This window comes from Pinus tabuliformis, chromosome 7, assembly GCF_031772625.1.
Source record: "Pinus tabuliformis cultivar Carrire ecotype Pingquan chromosome 7, CPIR1, whole genome shotgun sequence".
Lineage (NCBI taxonomy): Eukaryota > Viridiplantae > Streptophyta > Pinopsida > Pinales > Pinaceae > Pinus > Pinus tabuliformis.
Window position 1 is genome coordinate 1,237,100,338 of NC_142293.1, and position 16,221 is coordinate 1,237,116,558.

Genomic DNA, 16,221 nt, shown 5'->3' on the forward strand with positions numbered 1-16,221 from the left:
ATATTCAGGAAATATAAAAACATTTGTCATGTACATCATTGCAGCAGATGATCATCCTACTCAAAGGATGATAATTTCAGCAGAGAATTATCAGTCTACCATCAGACGATCGTCTGTTCTATGTACCAAAATGTATTTATAAAGCTGAGCATGGGAATGCCCGCCTCAGCTAGATCATGAAAACAAAATGAAAAATAATGTATTGTATTGTATTGTATTACAGGGCACCTCTCAGCACTTGAATGAACTTCGGACCCTCTGGATAAAGCATTTCACCCGATAAACGGCCTCATACTTTAGGGGGCAACTGTTATAGACATTTTTGTGCCTCGCAGCATGGAGCATGAAATGTCGATAATTACAGGGATCCAAAGTCCCTAAACATGTTGTTCTTACCCCTAGAGGAACAAGGTCAGCAAACCACAGCACTTCCTATCAGTTCTCCACCTGAAAACACTCAAAAACAGGCTATTTTTGGATCATGTCAGCTGCTCCACTGAGCATCTGCGCTGAATGTCAACTGCTCCTCCTTGTACCTGCGCTGAAAGTCAAAACTAATGAAGGCTACTTGCGCTGGGCGAGATTGGCCAAGTGGCACAGTCATTCTGCAAGGTGTCAACTGCCCAGGAAGCTTCTAAACTGACACTTGGTTCAAGGGATTCGCCCTATGATGAGTAAGAAGGTCTTGATCTCCAAGTGGAAGCAAGATTCTCCAAGTGGACTCAAGAACTGAAGATTAACTAAAGTGGGAGAGGACACTAGTCAGCTTTATGCCAGCCTCAAGCTGACTCATCCTTTCTCCAAATCTCCTATATATAGAGCTCTTCTATGAGGTCTAGGGAGGCTGGAATTTTGTGCAAAGCAAGGAAGTGCTGTTGGTTTACAGTTAGAGTTATTGGGTGATTGCTTTTATAGAGGTGAAGAGGAGATTTCTTGCTGCTGGGGAGGTGCTGCTGGATTGGAGCCATTGATGATTGTAACCTTCTCAGAACCTTTTACTTCTATCAATAAAGCTTTGAATGTTCTCCTATATACTTGTATTGCATTGATGTATTGTATTTACTTGTATATCTGATTCACTCTAATCCATGCATCAGTTATGAGTACATGTTTCTTGTAGTTTCCCTCTCTTGTTTGTGCAGGATCTTTGTGTAGCTGGGCCGGCAAGAGAACAAGGAGCTGGAAGCAAAGGGACGAAGAGAGAAGACAAGATCGACAAAAGCGAAGGATATCGATTGGTCAATCTTTTCTTCCTTCTCTGTACTTTCATAAAGGAAAATATCAAAGCTTTACTTTCAGTTGTTGCTAAGGAACTATCACCCTTAGAGTAGGGATAGGGTCATTCCGAGTCGGATACTTTTCCCCACAACACTAACTCTATTATGTTTTTGCAGTGAGGAAAAGGAAGGTTTGGAGTGGCCTAAGAGCTTTTCCTGATAATATTATCATAGCTAGAGGTTATTATGCATCTATGCTAAGTAAAAGTTGCAATGTAGGTCAAAACTGATGAAGAAAAACGTTTCTATAGGTTTTCTACAGGCACGCCTGTAATGCTACGGGAGGGCATCCGAGTGGTTTTTGAAGGTGAAAACGTTAGCTTGAGGGTATGGTGATGTGAATAGTAGTTGAAGCAAATGAAATAAGCTTGATTTCATCCCCTAGCCTAGCTCAGGACCTCACAGAGGCCTATTTATCACTAGGATGAGTGCTCTTGGTGATCTAGACAAAATAGCTTATAAAACAAGGTTTTTGGGACGAAGCTTGGAGGTGGAAGATGTTGAAAGAGCTCAGGATGGAAGTGGTGAAGGTGTACTTCCCTGTAGATCAATCAGACTTGCAATGAATCGCATGCATGCATCCATTTATCATTTACAAAATGAAATAACTTATGATGGAAAATATCAATTGATATTAAATGACATATAATCCATGCAAACCACTGATCTAATCATTGAACAAACACTAAACTACAAAAAAAAATTGTAAAATAGGAAAACCAATACTAATTATTTCTATGAAATCTTAAACAAAATATTTTTTGGATGTTGTTATGAATCCTTCCACTCATTTTCCCACAAGAGAGGTGAGGTAGAGGCTACAACCACATGATATTATAGGTTAGCATCTACTAAAATGCAAGAAACTATGAGCTGCTTGGAATCAAGAAGAAACATAAGTACAATAAGAGGGACCAAAGCCTCTGGGTTGGGACCAAATCCAAGGGTCATGGCCCTGTGAAACTAACTCAGATGCAGCTTAAAATACAACTTCTCATTATCAAAAAGAGAAGATCTAATACATCACATAAAAGTTTAAACTTAAAATGTCAATGCTTGGATCTCAATAGCTACAACTAGATGAACAAAAAAACTTTGAATCCTAACGATCTCTTCCTCTAGTTTATTTATACAAAAGGGAAGCTGAAGAAAATCCCTTGAAAATAGGAATGGTTCCCTCCTTGATCTCGAAAGTGGTGGATCTTGTCCTTCTTGATATTCACTTGGATTAGGATTCACTTGACTGCCAATGAAATCATATTGGTGAGAGAGGATATGGTGATCCCAAGGCGAGTTTAGGGAGTTAAGGAGGTGGACAAATCCCCTAGATTCTCTCCTAGTTGTCTCCGTTAAGCCCTAGCATGGTAATAGCCTAAATAATTATTCATTTTCCTACAATTAAACCACATTAGGAAACATACTATGAAAAACACCTTTTACTCATCTTATTAAGCATAACATAATGAAAAATGAGAATAAATGTAAGAGGAGGATAATTTTAAGGTTGGAGGGTGGAATATTAATGTTTAAAATGTACCTATTGATGGGACTCATCACCAACATATGTGAAACAAGAATGTGAGGAAACAAAATCAAATACATAGGGCTAACATAGAATCCCATGCATTGAATTTCAATAAGAAACAAAGGGACAAAACATTGAATGGCATTTCAGATTACATGGAGAAAATATTAAGGACATTATATCTCATTAGTCATAGGTAGCTTCAATCAATATTAGACATATATGAATCCATGGCTTCAAATACTACATTCAATAGCTTCTATTACATGCCATCTAAGAACAAAAAGAAAGTGATAAATGAATGAACATACAAGAGAGTACATACTGGAGCCTTATGCAAGCAGAATCACCAAAAAATTCATTAATCTGCAAATAGAGCATAAATTTTGTGACATTTTCCTTTCAACATTAATAATTCAAGAACCCTTTGAAACAAAATTCAGAGCCCTTCAAAAATGTATCATAAAATAGTTCTTATATTGTCTCAGGATGAGTACCCCTTACAAAATATGCCTTCTTGATTTCCCAATGATTCACCACAACAAAAATGGTGCGAGTGTGCTACTTTCACAATTGTACTAAATAAACCCTTACTAACTTGAGTTAATTTCTTGAAAAGGAATATTTATAGAAAACATAAAGACAATAAAATGTCATGATTGACATGATCAGAAAAATTTTCATCTCTGCTGGCGAGGTTCTAGAGGAAGAGTTTTTGGGTCAATGATTTGAAGTTGTGGAGGATTGATGAACTAGTCACTTTTCTGACACAATGTTGGGCTCGGTATATGAGAGCTAAAGAAACTTTAAGGGAAATATTAAGACCTATGAACCCTACATAATTTGTCCTAATGTGAAACAAAGTCCTCACAAGCCATAGAAACTGGAAATCCCTTGGATATTTTACTACTGTCTTTCCCTTTAAGGAGGAGGTATTCTCATGGGAGGAGTCAACTCTTCTCTTAGCCTCAATTATCATTTGATTGTACTACTCCCATGGGATCAATGCCCCTACAAGGTCCCAACAACTAGGCAATCCATATCTAACCCTCTACTTGAACTCTAAGTCGAATGCAGCTACATCCTTTAGCACCCTTTCTAGGCATTCCTTGACTTTAACTCTAGCAGCTTCCTTTTGGATCATCTTAGAGACCTCCAAGATTGTAGTTACCTGGTTTACCATGTCTATAGTCCTCAATTCACTGGTTGGTTTTTCATTGATATACTGAATGAATTTTTTAGTTTTCTCAACACTTCTTTCATCCTCCTCCTTGGTAGCTAGGATATAGAACTCATAATCCTTGATTGCAATTTTTTGCTCTGCCATCAGGTTCATATTCCCCTATTTTTTCTTCACCTCTGTTATTATGTCATCCCATATCGGTTGTTTGGCCTGGAGGAGGGACATGTTAGCTTTCATCTTGTTTCTTAGTTTAGTAATTTCTTGATTTGTTGCCTATATCTTTTTACTGATTAATTCTGCATTTGTCTTGGAAATCTCCATTTGTTTCTTTTTTTGTGCAAGGGAATGCTTGGCGCTGTCCAAATCCACATATACTTTCTTGAGTTCTCCTTCAAAGAGATACAACTCGGTGAGGGTTTTGCTACATTGTTCAGTAGGATTTTGAGGATTATCTGGCACAAGTATTGCACAAATATGAGAGTCAATTTTTTGTTGGGGATCTTCTGCCTGTTTCTTGAAATCCAATACATCATTATCCTAGTCTATCAGCTCCTAGGCTAGAATATCCTTCTCTTCTTCCACCTATGCTAATTCTCTAGACTGCACACATTCACTAGTAGTCATCTTCAGCTTATGCATCAGTTCTTGGATCTCATCTTGTGAAATCTAGATGAGGGTCTCTATAGAAGCCTTGTCTTCTCAGTTCACTCCTAGATTTACAACAAATTATTTTAACTTCTCATTTTGTAAGTGAAAAGATCTAGAGTTGGATCTCTCTTTCTTTAACTTTGTGGCATCCTTCTCTAGCATTTTTTCGACTTTGTTGATGGTCATAGAATTTTGACTTAATTTACTATAAAGAATTTCTCCCACCTGTCTATGAAAGTTGATTTTGTTTGATAGATGAAAACTTGTCAAGTCCAGAGATACATCCATAATCCTTGTTGTTGGAATAGTATAAATGAAAAATGACCCAAGGTTCGTCCTAGGGTGCTAACAAACATTTCCGTGTAATCTAGCACTTTGCTGACATTTTCACTCCCTTGGATCAAAGGAGCATCTCACCCGAGGTGAGCCAGAACCATAGAAAGGTGGAAAGGGATATAGAATTATATATTTTGCAGTCTGTGCAACCATCTGTACATTCATTCATGAAAACATAAATTATACATTTAAAAGAGAATAACAACATGTAATTTTTTTTAAAAGGGTGTGCGAAGTGCATAAACATATGATAGAACTCCCATTCTCATTTTATTATCAAATTTCAGAGCCTAATCACAACAACATTACCTCAATACAACTTATAGCATATTATGGACTTGCGCATAGATATTAAAGCTCAAATAAGAATCAAATATAGATCGTTACATAATCAGTTCTACCTACAAGCAGTCTTTCTTTTGCACAACTCAGATCTCTAACAAAACCCTCTAGGATTCTTCCCAAAAATTTTCAATGCATGTTAGGTTAAGGGGGCCTAATCTAGGTTCAGAGTTATTCATGCCAACCAAAAGATCCCTAACTACTGGACCTTTCAGCAACAACAACCTAGATAGTGCAAGCTGCAGTCCCACCTGAAGAAGTATTGGGGGATGCTAGAACCAAGTTTTTGCATCTAGAGACTATGTGATGTGTATCTGAAGCCCTTGTAGCTCAGATTTGCCTTCATCTAGATCTATATATTCCTATGGCCCACTACTACTATTCTAGCAAAACGGCTCTCAGACCTTTGTGAAGGTCTATGATCAAGACTTTTAGACCTAAAAGGAGCAGACTCACAACTTTCGCATAGTAAATAATAACCCTAGATTTTTGTTCACACAGATCTACCCAATTTGAATAGTTATCATATCAGTTTTAGTTACTATCTTCATGAAAACGTTTCATTACTCATTTCATGCATAGATATTAGAGATTTGACGGATTCACGCAGAGAATACTCTTTACTTCATAGAAAATTGATCATTAAGCAACAATGCATAAACTTAAACAAAATTAATATCGAGGCACAATTGCAATAGATTTGGTATGAATTCAGTCTTTATTAGATTCAACATTCAAATTACAGACTCTTCCACCCTGCGCAACTAGCTATAGGGGCCCATGCACTCAACTGCAGGAGCCTTTCCCTTTTACCTAAGTACAGAAAAATAGAGCATTAGGGTAATTTTGGAGTCGAAAATGGGCCTCCTAAGAAAAATGTACAACCAAAATAAACTTTATAAGAACCAATAGGATTCAAGATGATGATGTCAACCATGGGGGATGTGTTATGAAACTGGCTCACAAAAAGATAGAAAAGATAGATCAATGCCTTGGAAATAAGCCTCTTCGAGGGGGTAACCTCCTACACATTACACAAATGAACAATTCTTAGATGATACAAATGAAAAGACCTCCTTTCTATATATAGGAATCTAATGCGTCATAATATAATCAGAGCCAACATAAAAATAATAATGTAAGGGCACATTAATAACAATATGGGGACTACATGGGCACAAAAATATAATAAGGGGGTTGTACTAACAACAATAAGGGGTTACACTAGTAGTATAGGGACCTAACATGCCCCTCTCCTTCAAAAAGTGTTGTCCTCAATGCTTGAGTAGTTCTTGATGGTTCTATATAAAATTCTTGTCCTCCCATGTGGAATCTTCAGTAGGTAAGTTCTTCCACTTGATGAGATACTCTGAAATTGATCAATTTCATAGTTGTCGGGTTCTTGTTTTTGTGACTTCTCTAAGCTCCAATATTATTTTTCGTTCCTTGTCAAGTTCTGGCAATATTGTTTGAAGTGAGATCTTCTGCAACTTTTGAATGAGTGACCACACTTCTTTGTCCTTCTTCCATTCATCCCTTACTTCATTATCTAATCTAGTTGGATAATAGAATTAGCACAAAACAATGCTTCCACATCCTCATCCTTTCTTGAGAGTGCATCTGCAACAACATTTTTCTTCCCTTTTTTGTAGATGATTTCAAAGTCATAACCCAACATATTTGTGACCCATTTTTTCTGTTCTTCTAAAGATAATCTTTGTTCTAAAAAGTATTTAAGACTATCCTTATCCATTTTTACCTTGAAGTGTCTTCCCATTAGGTAAGGTAGCCATTCTTAAGTGCATGTAGTATTTCCAACATTTCCTTCTCATAAATAGCTTGCTTGAGATGTAGCCATAAAAATACCCAATCGCCTACATCAAAACTTATTTCACTGCGATGTTGATTTTCCCATTGTTTCATTCGATTCTACACCAAAGTGGCGTTATCCTTTAAAAGTTTGAGAACTTCTTGTTGATACTCGATGTGGTCTTTCACTGCTTGAATCTTTTTCTTCTTGATATGTCCTTCTATCTTGAGAGTTTTAGGAGTCATAATTTTTTCCAATGCGTTACAAGATATGGTTGGATTCATTTCTTGATGCTCAATGTGATCTTTCACTTCTTGAACATTTTTCTTCTTGATATGTCCTTCTATCTTGATAGTTTGAGGAGTGGTAATTCTAGCCAATGCATTACAAAATCGTTTCTTCTTTCTCGATGTGATCTTTCACTTCTTGAACCTTTTTCTTCTTGATATTTCCTTCTATCTTGCGAGTTTCAGGACTGGTAATTCTTGCCAATTCTTTACAAGATATGGTCGGATTCATTTCTTCTTTCTCTAGGGTTGGTTCTTGGTGTATATCCACTTCTTTTGATGTTTCTAGATCCTCTTCTTCCTCCTCTTCATAATCTATGTAAAATAATTTCTTCTTAGCACACTTATGACCTTTAGTGTATTTGCTATCACAATTGTAACAAAGCCCTTTGTCTCTTTTTTCTTCCAATTGTTGTTGTGTAAACCTTGTAGGTTGTGGAAGGCTAGGAGAAAAAATAGTTCCATAATTATAGTCGTAAGTGGTGGGATTCCTTGTTTCCATAATTTTGCTTTCAATTTTTCTTGCCAACATGAATGCCTTCTCCAATGAATTAAGTTCCCAAAGATGAACCTCGTGTTGAATGTTATCCTTTAAAGTCCCTATGAAGACATCAATCCTTTGCTTCACTGGAATATCATTTACCCTTATATTCAATTTTTGAAAGTCCTCAGTGTGCTCTGCCATTGAACCCTTTTGTTCGAGATTTATCAATTGGCTAAAGAAGGTGTTACTCTTTGTATCCTCATAATTTTCTATCATTTCTTCTGTGAAAATTGACCACGTGACAAGTGATTTACGAGAACAAAGTTGTTTCTACCATAAAAACTGATTTGGTTCTAAATATAAAGATGAAATATGTACCTTTTGTAATAGTTGAACCTCATGTAGATCAAAATATTGTTGCTCCATCTGTAGTATCCAATTTACCAGTTCTTTGCCATCAAACTTCCTCATATCGCCTTTTCTTGATTTTAGGAGCTTGATCTTGAAACGACTGTAACTCGGTAATTTTAGATCTCCAAGTTTTAAAATTGCTTCCTATAGTAGCCCTCTGAGCCCTCTTTCAAACCCTGCAAGTCTGATTAGAATTTGATTCTCTAAGAAAGATTTATGCCCAATCTTTGAAGATGACCTAATTATATAATGTTTTAGTAGAGCGAACTTGTACAATATGCCACGTGTCCCTGTTTTGACCTTCAGATCTGAATAGGATACATAGAAAACTAAAGTCTATCCTCTTTTTGTAACTTATGAAATTTCAATTTGTTGCTCAGAGAGAAAGTTATGATGATTTTCCCAAGGTCACCTATTTAGAATTCAGGAGTCTACAAAAACCCTAACTTCCTCAGATTATATCTCTGAAATATAGCAATAAAAGCTCTGCGATTCGGTCTCGAGCTTCACCAAGATTTTGGCTAAAATGGGTTTCAATTTCATAGTCTGAACCTTTGTAGAAAAAATATTATAGAAAAAATTCCACGATGACCTGTTTGAGATGAAATTTTGGAGCTTGTAAAAAGCCTAACTTCCTCAGATCATATCTCTAAAACTATAGCATGGCAAGATCTGAAATTTGGACCTAAGGTTTAGACCGATATATTCTCAAATGGGTTTTTTTTTTTTGCTTCTAAAACTTCATAGCGAAAATTTCATGATAACCTGTTTGGAGCAATGAACCATAGAATCCAAAGCTCTAATACCAAATGTTATGAAACTAGCTCACAAAAAGATAGAAAAGATAGATCAACGCCTTAGAAATAAGCCTCTTCGAGGGGGAAACCTCCTTTACATTACACAAATGAACAATTCTTAGATGATACAAATGACAAGAAATCCTTTCTATTTATAGGAGTCTAATGGGTCATAATATAATCAGAGATGACATAACAATAATAATATAAGGGCACAATAATAACAATAGTGGGCTTTTATGGGGCACAATAATAACAAAATGGGGACTACATGGGCACAAAAATATAATAAGGGGGTTGTACTAATAACAATAAGGGGTTACTCTAGTAGTATAGGGACCTAACATGATGATTCACCATTTTTGGAGTAAAAAGTACAAAGATTTAAAAATAATAAAATAATAAAACTACTTTTTCAACTCGTATTTTCAACTTATCTCCTAAGTTTTTACTCAAATTTCAAGCGATATTACTCATTGGATACAAAATTTAATTCCTTCTCTAAGGAGTACCCATGTTGTATACTTTCGATGGACCCCACTACACAAAACATGAGAAATACATGAAAAAACGTGATTACAATCATGCTTTTCATGTAATTCTCATTTTTTGTGTAGCAGGGTTCATTGAAAGTATGCAACATGGGTACTCCTTGGATGAGGAATCTAATTCTAAATCCAATGAGTGTTTCCGCTCAAAATTTGAGTAAACCCATAGGGAGATAAGCTGCAAATACGATTTAAAAAAGTAGTTTTGTCTTTTTTGCCTCTAAAATTTGATGATATAATCTAATCTTATTTTATTATTTCCACTATTATTTTATAATTTCATTAGGAGGCCCATTTTAGACCTCAAAAGTCCCCTAATGATTTCCTACCTTAGCATTTTCCCTTACAGTTGTTCTTCACCAAAAGTTATCTCCCTAGACTCGCTATGACTCAAATATTTATAGCTTTTCTAATACAATACCATGGCCTGCGGCCTATGGGTGAGTCTCAAAACCATCCTATCACTTACCCATACAAGGGGCTAAAGCCATTTTGACTCCTACTTAGTTGTGCACTCCGCTTCCACATTTTGCGAAGACTTTATATTCTTTACAAAATTCTACTCAAAAATTAATTAAACTAACCCAAAATTGACCCTAGGGACCCTATCCCAATAATGCCTTCTAATCTTGTTTCTTGTTGCTTTGCATTTTATTTTCTAACTCGTGTTCACTTGATGTTGGGTAGGGGTCCCCTAGGTCCAATTTTTGTCTAATTCATGTAAAGCCTCTGCATTTTGAGTGAAGCACGATTAGTGTATATTTCTAAGAGTAAAAGGGGCTTTAGGGTGGGTCAAATCCACTTATTTTGTAATGGGATGGGATTATTTAGAATATTTTGAGCTCCTTCCATGGTTTGCAGACCATGGTATTATAAGGGTAAAGGATATATAAATGGATGTATTAGTAAGTCTAAGGTAGTGATGAATGTAATGTTGTGAATCTATTTTGGATATCTTTCTGTATCCGACCGAAGGGGAGGGCTCCTGCAACTATGTGTGCAAGCCCTTGCAGTTGTGTGTGCAGGGTCAGAAAGGTTGTATATGTGAAGATTTGAGCTAATAAAGAATAAATTGGGACAAATATGTGTTTTTTTTGTATATTCTCGTAGCTTCTGTTTTTTTGCTTGACTATGGTTCGCTTTTGTATATTCCTTTTGTAATTTCATCAAGAAGTTTCAACTATTGTTTTATATGATGAATAATGCATGTTAGACTAGTTGCGTGCAACTCTCAAGACTGTTAAGTAGGAAAACACTCTACGACTATAACAATAAGGTAAATTTTTCATGAAGGTCATATTAATCCCTATGTTGAAAGAAACCTTACAGTCACACTGCATAGCCCTTTTAGATGTAGAAATCTGGTTCTAGCATCCCCCAATATTGCCTCAGGTGAGACTATCGTCTACGCTACGTAGATTGTTACCGAAAGGGCCAGTAGTATATGGTTTTGTTAATTAGCACAGACTAACTGTAAACCTAGGTCTAAGCCCCTCAAGCCAAAAAATGGTTCTGTTGTTGGGATCAGGATCTATCTGAGGGATGTGCGATGTGGTGATTGAATAGAAAAGAGATCCAAAATTGGGTAGATCAGAAGTTGCATGAATTTGCAGCACTGGAAAGAAGAAATTTGCGTCAATCGACATAAATATTGTTATAGAGGTATATTTATAATGAGTTGCATGAGTGGCTTTCAAAGCTAACCACAAACAAGCCCTGTTGGAAACACGAAGATCCTATTGTGTGGACCTAAGAGTTGATTAAGCAACTTAAGGAGATTGAAAATAAGATTGCAAGGGTTGTTGACTACTGGATCGATAGTATTCTTGGAGGTGTTATTACTAAATTAATAATTGGTACAACAATATCCTACAACGAAGCTGAGCATTGATTTTTCAAAGGTCCATGAGGTAAGTGTTTGAATTCTTTGTAGTTCTGGATTAAAATGTTGTTATGTGAAAATGGTGTTATGCCTATAGATTGATGTTTAAAAGAATCCATATTGGATCTACACAGAGCGGAAAAATATTCACATTAGACCGTGACAAATATATTGAGGGTGAGTATAGTCCATTATTTGGTGAGTCAAAAAGCGAAGAAGAAAGGAGTAACCTTAGTACACCTAGAGGTGTGGCACTGTTAGAAATGCAAGACACTTCTGGGATTCCACATCCGTCCACTCCACCTCCACCTTCACCTCCACCTAATACACCTACACCTCCACCTCTGCCTCCACCTCCACCTCCACCACCGCTATTCAACATGGCTAACACAGTGAAGATGCCTATTTTTAAGGGTCAGGGATTAAAGGATCTTGATAAATTTTGGTTTGTCACAGAAGATGTGTGGAAAGCACATCAAATCTATGAAGATGATATGATGAAAGCACAGCTTGTCATAGCACTGCAAGATAGAGTGTTGTCATGGTATATAAAGTACAATATGATGAATCCAACTGTGAAAAAGAATGCATTGAATGTGGAATTTAAGAAGCCCAAGTCATAGTCATAGTGCATTACAGAAATAAAATAAATTAACCAAAGCAGTCAGTGAGACTGCCTGGGATGTAGATCATAGGTTAAAATGCTTGTTGTGACAAGTCAAATTCTAGGTCTCTGATGAATAGCACAAAGAATGGTATATAGTTGTGATATTGCCACACCTCAGATTACCACTATCACAACAAAATATTGGGACGTAGGCCAAAGCATTAGAAATCACGATGAAGTTAGAAGCTTTGCCGATACAAGATACTCACATAGGGGTTCAGCAGATACAGTCCCAGTTAGCAAGCTTGCATATGGAACTGCAAGATTTGAAGAAAGGTAAGGAAGCTTGGTCTAAGATATGTTCAGAAGTTTGGTGTCTAAAGTGTAAGGCAAAAGGTCACTATAAGGACTAGTGCCATGTCTATCTGGATTATTTGGCTAGTAGAGGTCCCAATCCTATGAAGCCAGAGCCTAGTGCTGGACCAAGTACCAGACCAGGCATATGGTGTAATATTTTCTGAGTTGCATGCTAGCACCTAACCAATCACTTTTATTTGTTACAGAAATATGTGCAGTCGCCAAAGCAATTATTTTGTAATTTTTTTCGATCAGTAGGAAATGACGAGAGGAATTTTCGCAGCTATGACTTGATGGCAGATCGAAATCTAGCATATAGAATGCAAGGTGAAGGCCGTGCTCACTAAGATCATGGTTCACTTGTAGCCCGCAGAGGATTTCAAGGTCGAGGACGTAGTCGAGGAGGAAGTGCTGGATGAGGTTGGGGTTAGATCATATGCTATAACTGTGATGAAGATGGACATATTGTGTGGGATTGTTAGAACCCCACTCACCCTTCCTATTAGTATTATAGATAGTTTGACCACGTGATAGAGGATTGCCATTCTTTAATTTCTAAGATGTAGGAAAAGAAGAATCAACAACCTACGCAGAATTTACAAATGATGAGATCCAAACCGTGCTAATATGCTCCAAGCATTAATATTGTGACATAAAGTGGTGCGACTACAAGAGAAGATAGAGCAGAGGGTAAAAATCCTATGGAAGATAAATGGTTTAAGAAGGTAGGATAGAAGAGTATTGGGTTCGATATGCATAAGGAGAAGGCAACCTTCATGGAGGCAAAGAAGGGTTTCATGGACCGAGGAGCTTCAACATCAAGGATGCAAAAAAACACTAGTAGCAAGGAAGAACACTCCTAAAGTAGTTATGGCGACGGAGAACCCTTATTCGACTGTTTTGAAGTCCTTTTTGCAGACATGTATGAAGTTTCTAAGGGACTAGAAAGTAGTGGAATGGTTGCAGGAATTGATTGAAAACTATGCCAATAAAGATAAGCCATGGCCTGAACAATGTGTAGTAAACAAGGTCAACAAAAATAAGAAGAGAATTGGATGAGAAATGCGATTAACTGAACATATTGATGAATTTGAAACGGATCAAGTAATTCTAGACTTGGGATTGGATGTGAATGTCTTACTGAAGTAGACTTGGTAGTAGACGGGGAAAACAAAGCTACAATGGTTACCAATTTAGCTGGGCATGGCTAATCCGCAAAAGATTATCCTAGTGGGTTGATTGCAGGGCATTATTATAGACATTGAAGGAGAAAGTGTGATGACAGATTTTGAAGTCGTTGAGATTGTGGATGTTACCAGGAATAGTGTCTATGCAGAACTGCTAATCCCACTAAGGCTGGTAGCTACCTCAGAAACAAACAAACTAAAACTACTTTCGTTTTCCTTTATGAAAGATAGATGAGAGAAGAATAAAGGAGACGAACCTCTGTCTTGCGCTTGGTTCCTTGCTCGATTCCTCTCTCTTCTAATAGTCTTTTGCTACTTGTTTTCATATCGAGCTTCATAGAACCTGTAGAATCAAAGCAACATAGCACTATACGAGAACATGGATCTATTATCATAAGCAATATAGGATCAGATGTATATTAACCACACAAATGCATAAAACATTAATTACACAAGTGTATGGAGGAAAACTAGAATAGTTTTATTGATAATAAAGAAAGAGCCAAGAGAATTACAACCGATTGTTCTGACCCAGCATCATCCTCTCAGCATGTAAGCCCTTCTTCAGCTCATGAAAAGCTTAGATCACCCAGCACTATGATGTTGCCTCAAGAAACCAACAACAATTCCTTACAAGATACAAAATTCCAGCCTCTGGATCTCTGGGATGAGGGATCCATATATAGATGTCTGCAAGGGAGATGAGTCAGCTTGTGATTTGATTAGTGTCTTCCCCTGAACAATGTGTAGTAAACAAGGTCAACAAAAATAAGAAGAGAATTGGATGAGAAATGCGATTAACTGAACATATTGATGAATTTGAAACAGATCAAGTAATTCTAGACTTGGGATTGGATGTGAATGTCTTACTGAAGTAGACTTGGTAGTAGACGGGGAAAACAAAGCTGCAATGGTTACCAATTTAGCTGGGCATGGCTAATCCGCAAAAGATTATCCTAGTGGGTTGATTGCAGGGCATTATTATAGACATTGAAGGAGAAAGTGTGATGACAGATTTTGAAGTCGTTGAGATTGTGGATGTTACCGGGAATAGTGTCTATGCAGAACTGCTAATCCCACTAAGGCTGGTAGCTACCTCAGAAACAAACAAACTAAAACTACTTTCGTTTTCCTTTATGAAAGATAGATGAGAGAAGAATAAAGGAGACGAACCTCTGTCTTGCGCTTGGTTCCTTGCTCGATTCCTCTCTCTTCTAATAGTCTTTTGCTACTTGTTTTCATATCGAGCTTCATAGAACCTGTAGAATCAAAGCAACATAGCACTATACGAGAACATGGATCTATTATCATAAGCAATATAGGATCAGATGTATATTAACCACACAAATGCATAAAACATTAATTACACAAGTGTATGGAGGAAAACTAGAATAGTTTTATTGATAATAAAGAAAGAGCCAAGAGAATTACAACCGATTGTTCTGACCCAGCATCATCCTCTCAGCATGTAAGCCCTTCTTCAGCTCATGAAAAGCTTAGATCACCCAGCACTATGATGTTGCCTCAAGAAACCAACAACAATTCCTTACAAGATACAAAATTCCAGCCTCTGGATCTCTGGGATGAGGGATCCATATATAGATGTCTGCAAGGGAGATGAGTCAGCTTGTGATTTGATTAGTGTCTTCCCTCTGATAGTTCTTGATTCCACTTGAAGATTGATGATCTCTTACTCATCCCTGGTCGAATTCAGATAGGCAAGTGTCACAGGAGAAGTTTCTGGAAGATTCCATGCTTCTCCACCTTGCGGATTGACCCTGCCATTTGTCCGTTCTCGCCCATCACACCCCATAGAAGGGATTTTTTAAATGAAACGCACCTACTGTGTGTATTTAGGTGGGATGCAATGCACTTTGCCTATGGAGCAGGTGAAATGGTCCAGTTTTGACCAGTTCTAAGTAGTTTTTCATGGAGAACTTCTGGGAGATGCTGTAATCAGTGACCTTGTTCTTTTAGGGGTTGGAACAACACCTTTAGGGACTTAGGAGCCCTTGGTTTATGGACATTTTATGCTTGGGGTTGCAGTGCCCAAAAATGTTTATAACAGTTGCCCCCTAAAGCATGAGGTCGTTAATATTTTGATGTCGGGTGAAATGCTTTATCATGAGGATCTGAAGTTCTTTCAAGCTGGAAGGAGACCTGTAATAAGATACAATACAATACATTATCTTCATAATTTTTTCATGATCTAGCTGAGGCAGGCATTCCCATGCTCAGCTTTATAAATTCATTTTTCATGTACATGAGACAGACAATCGTCTAAGTGTAGACTGATGATTCTGGTAGAGCCATCATCCCTTAGATTAGATGATTATCTGTGCAGCAATGATGTACATTTGATGTCATTATTTTCCTGAATATATATCACAGCCCAGATGGATGAAACTAGATCCGGGGTCTTCAATCTCGTTCGATCTTCACTCAAAGTACAAGTCGATCCATGTGAGAGATGTTCTGGAGTCGAACATGGAAGGACATCGCCTGATTACCAACCAATGATGTAAGTTGTTAACAAGCGC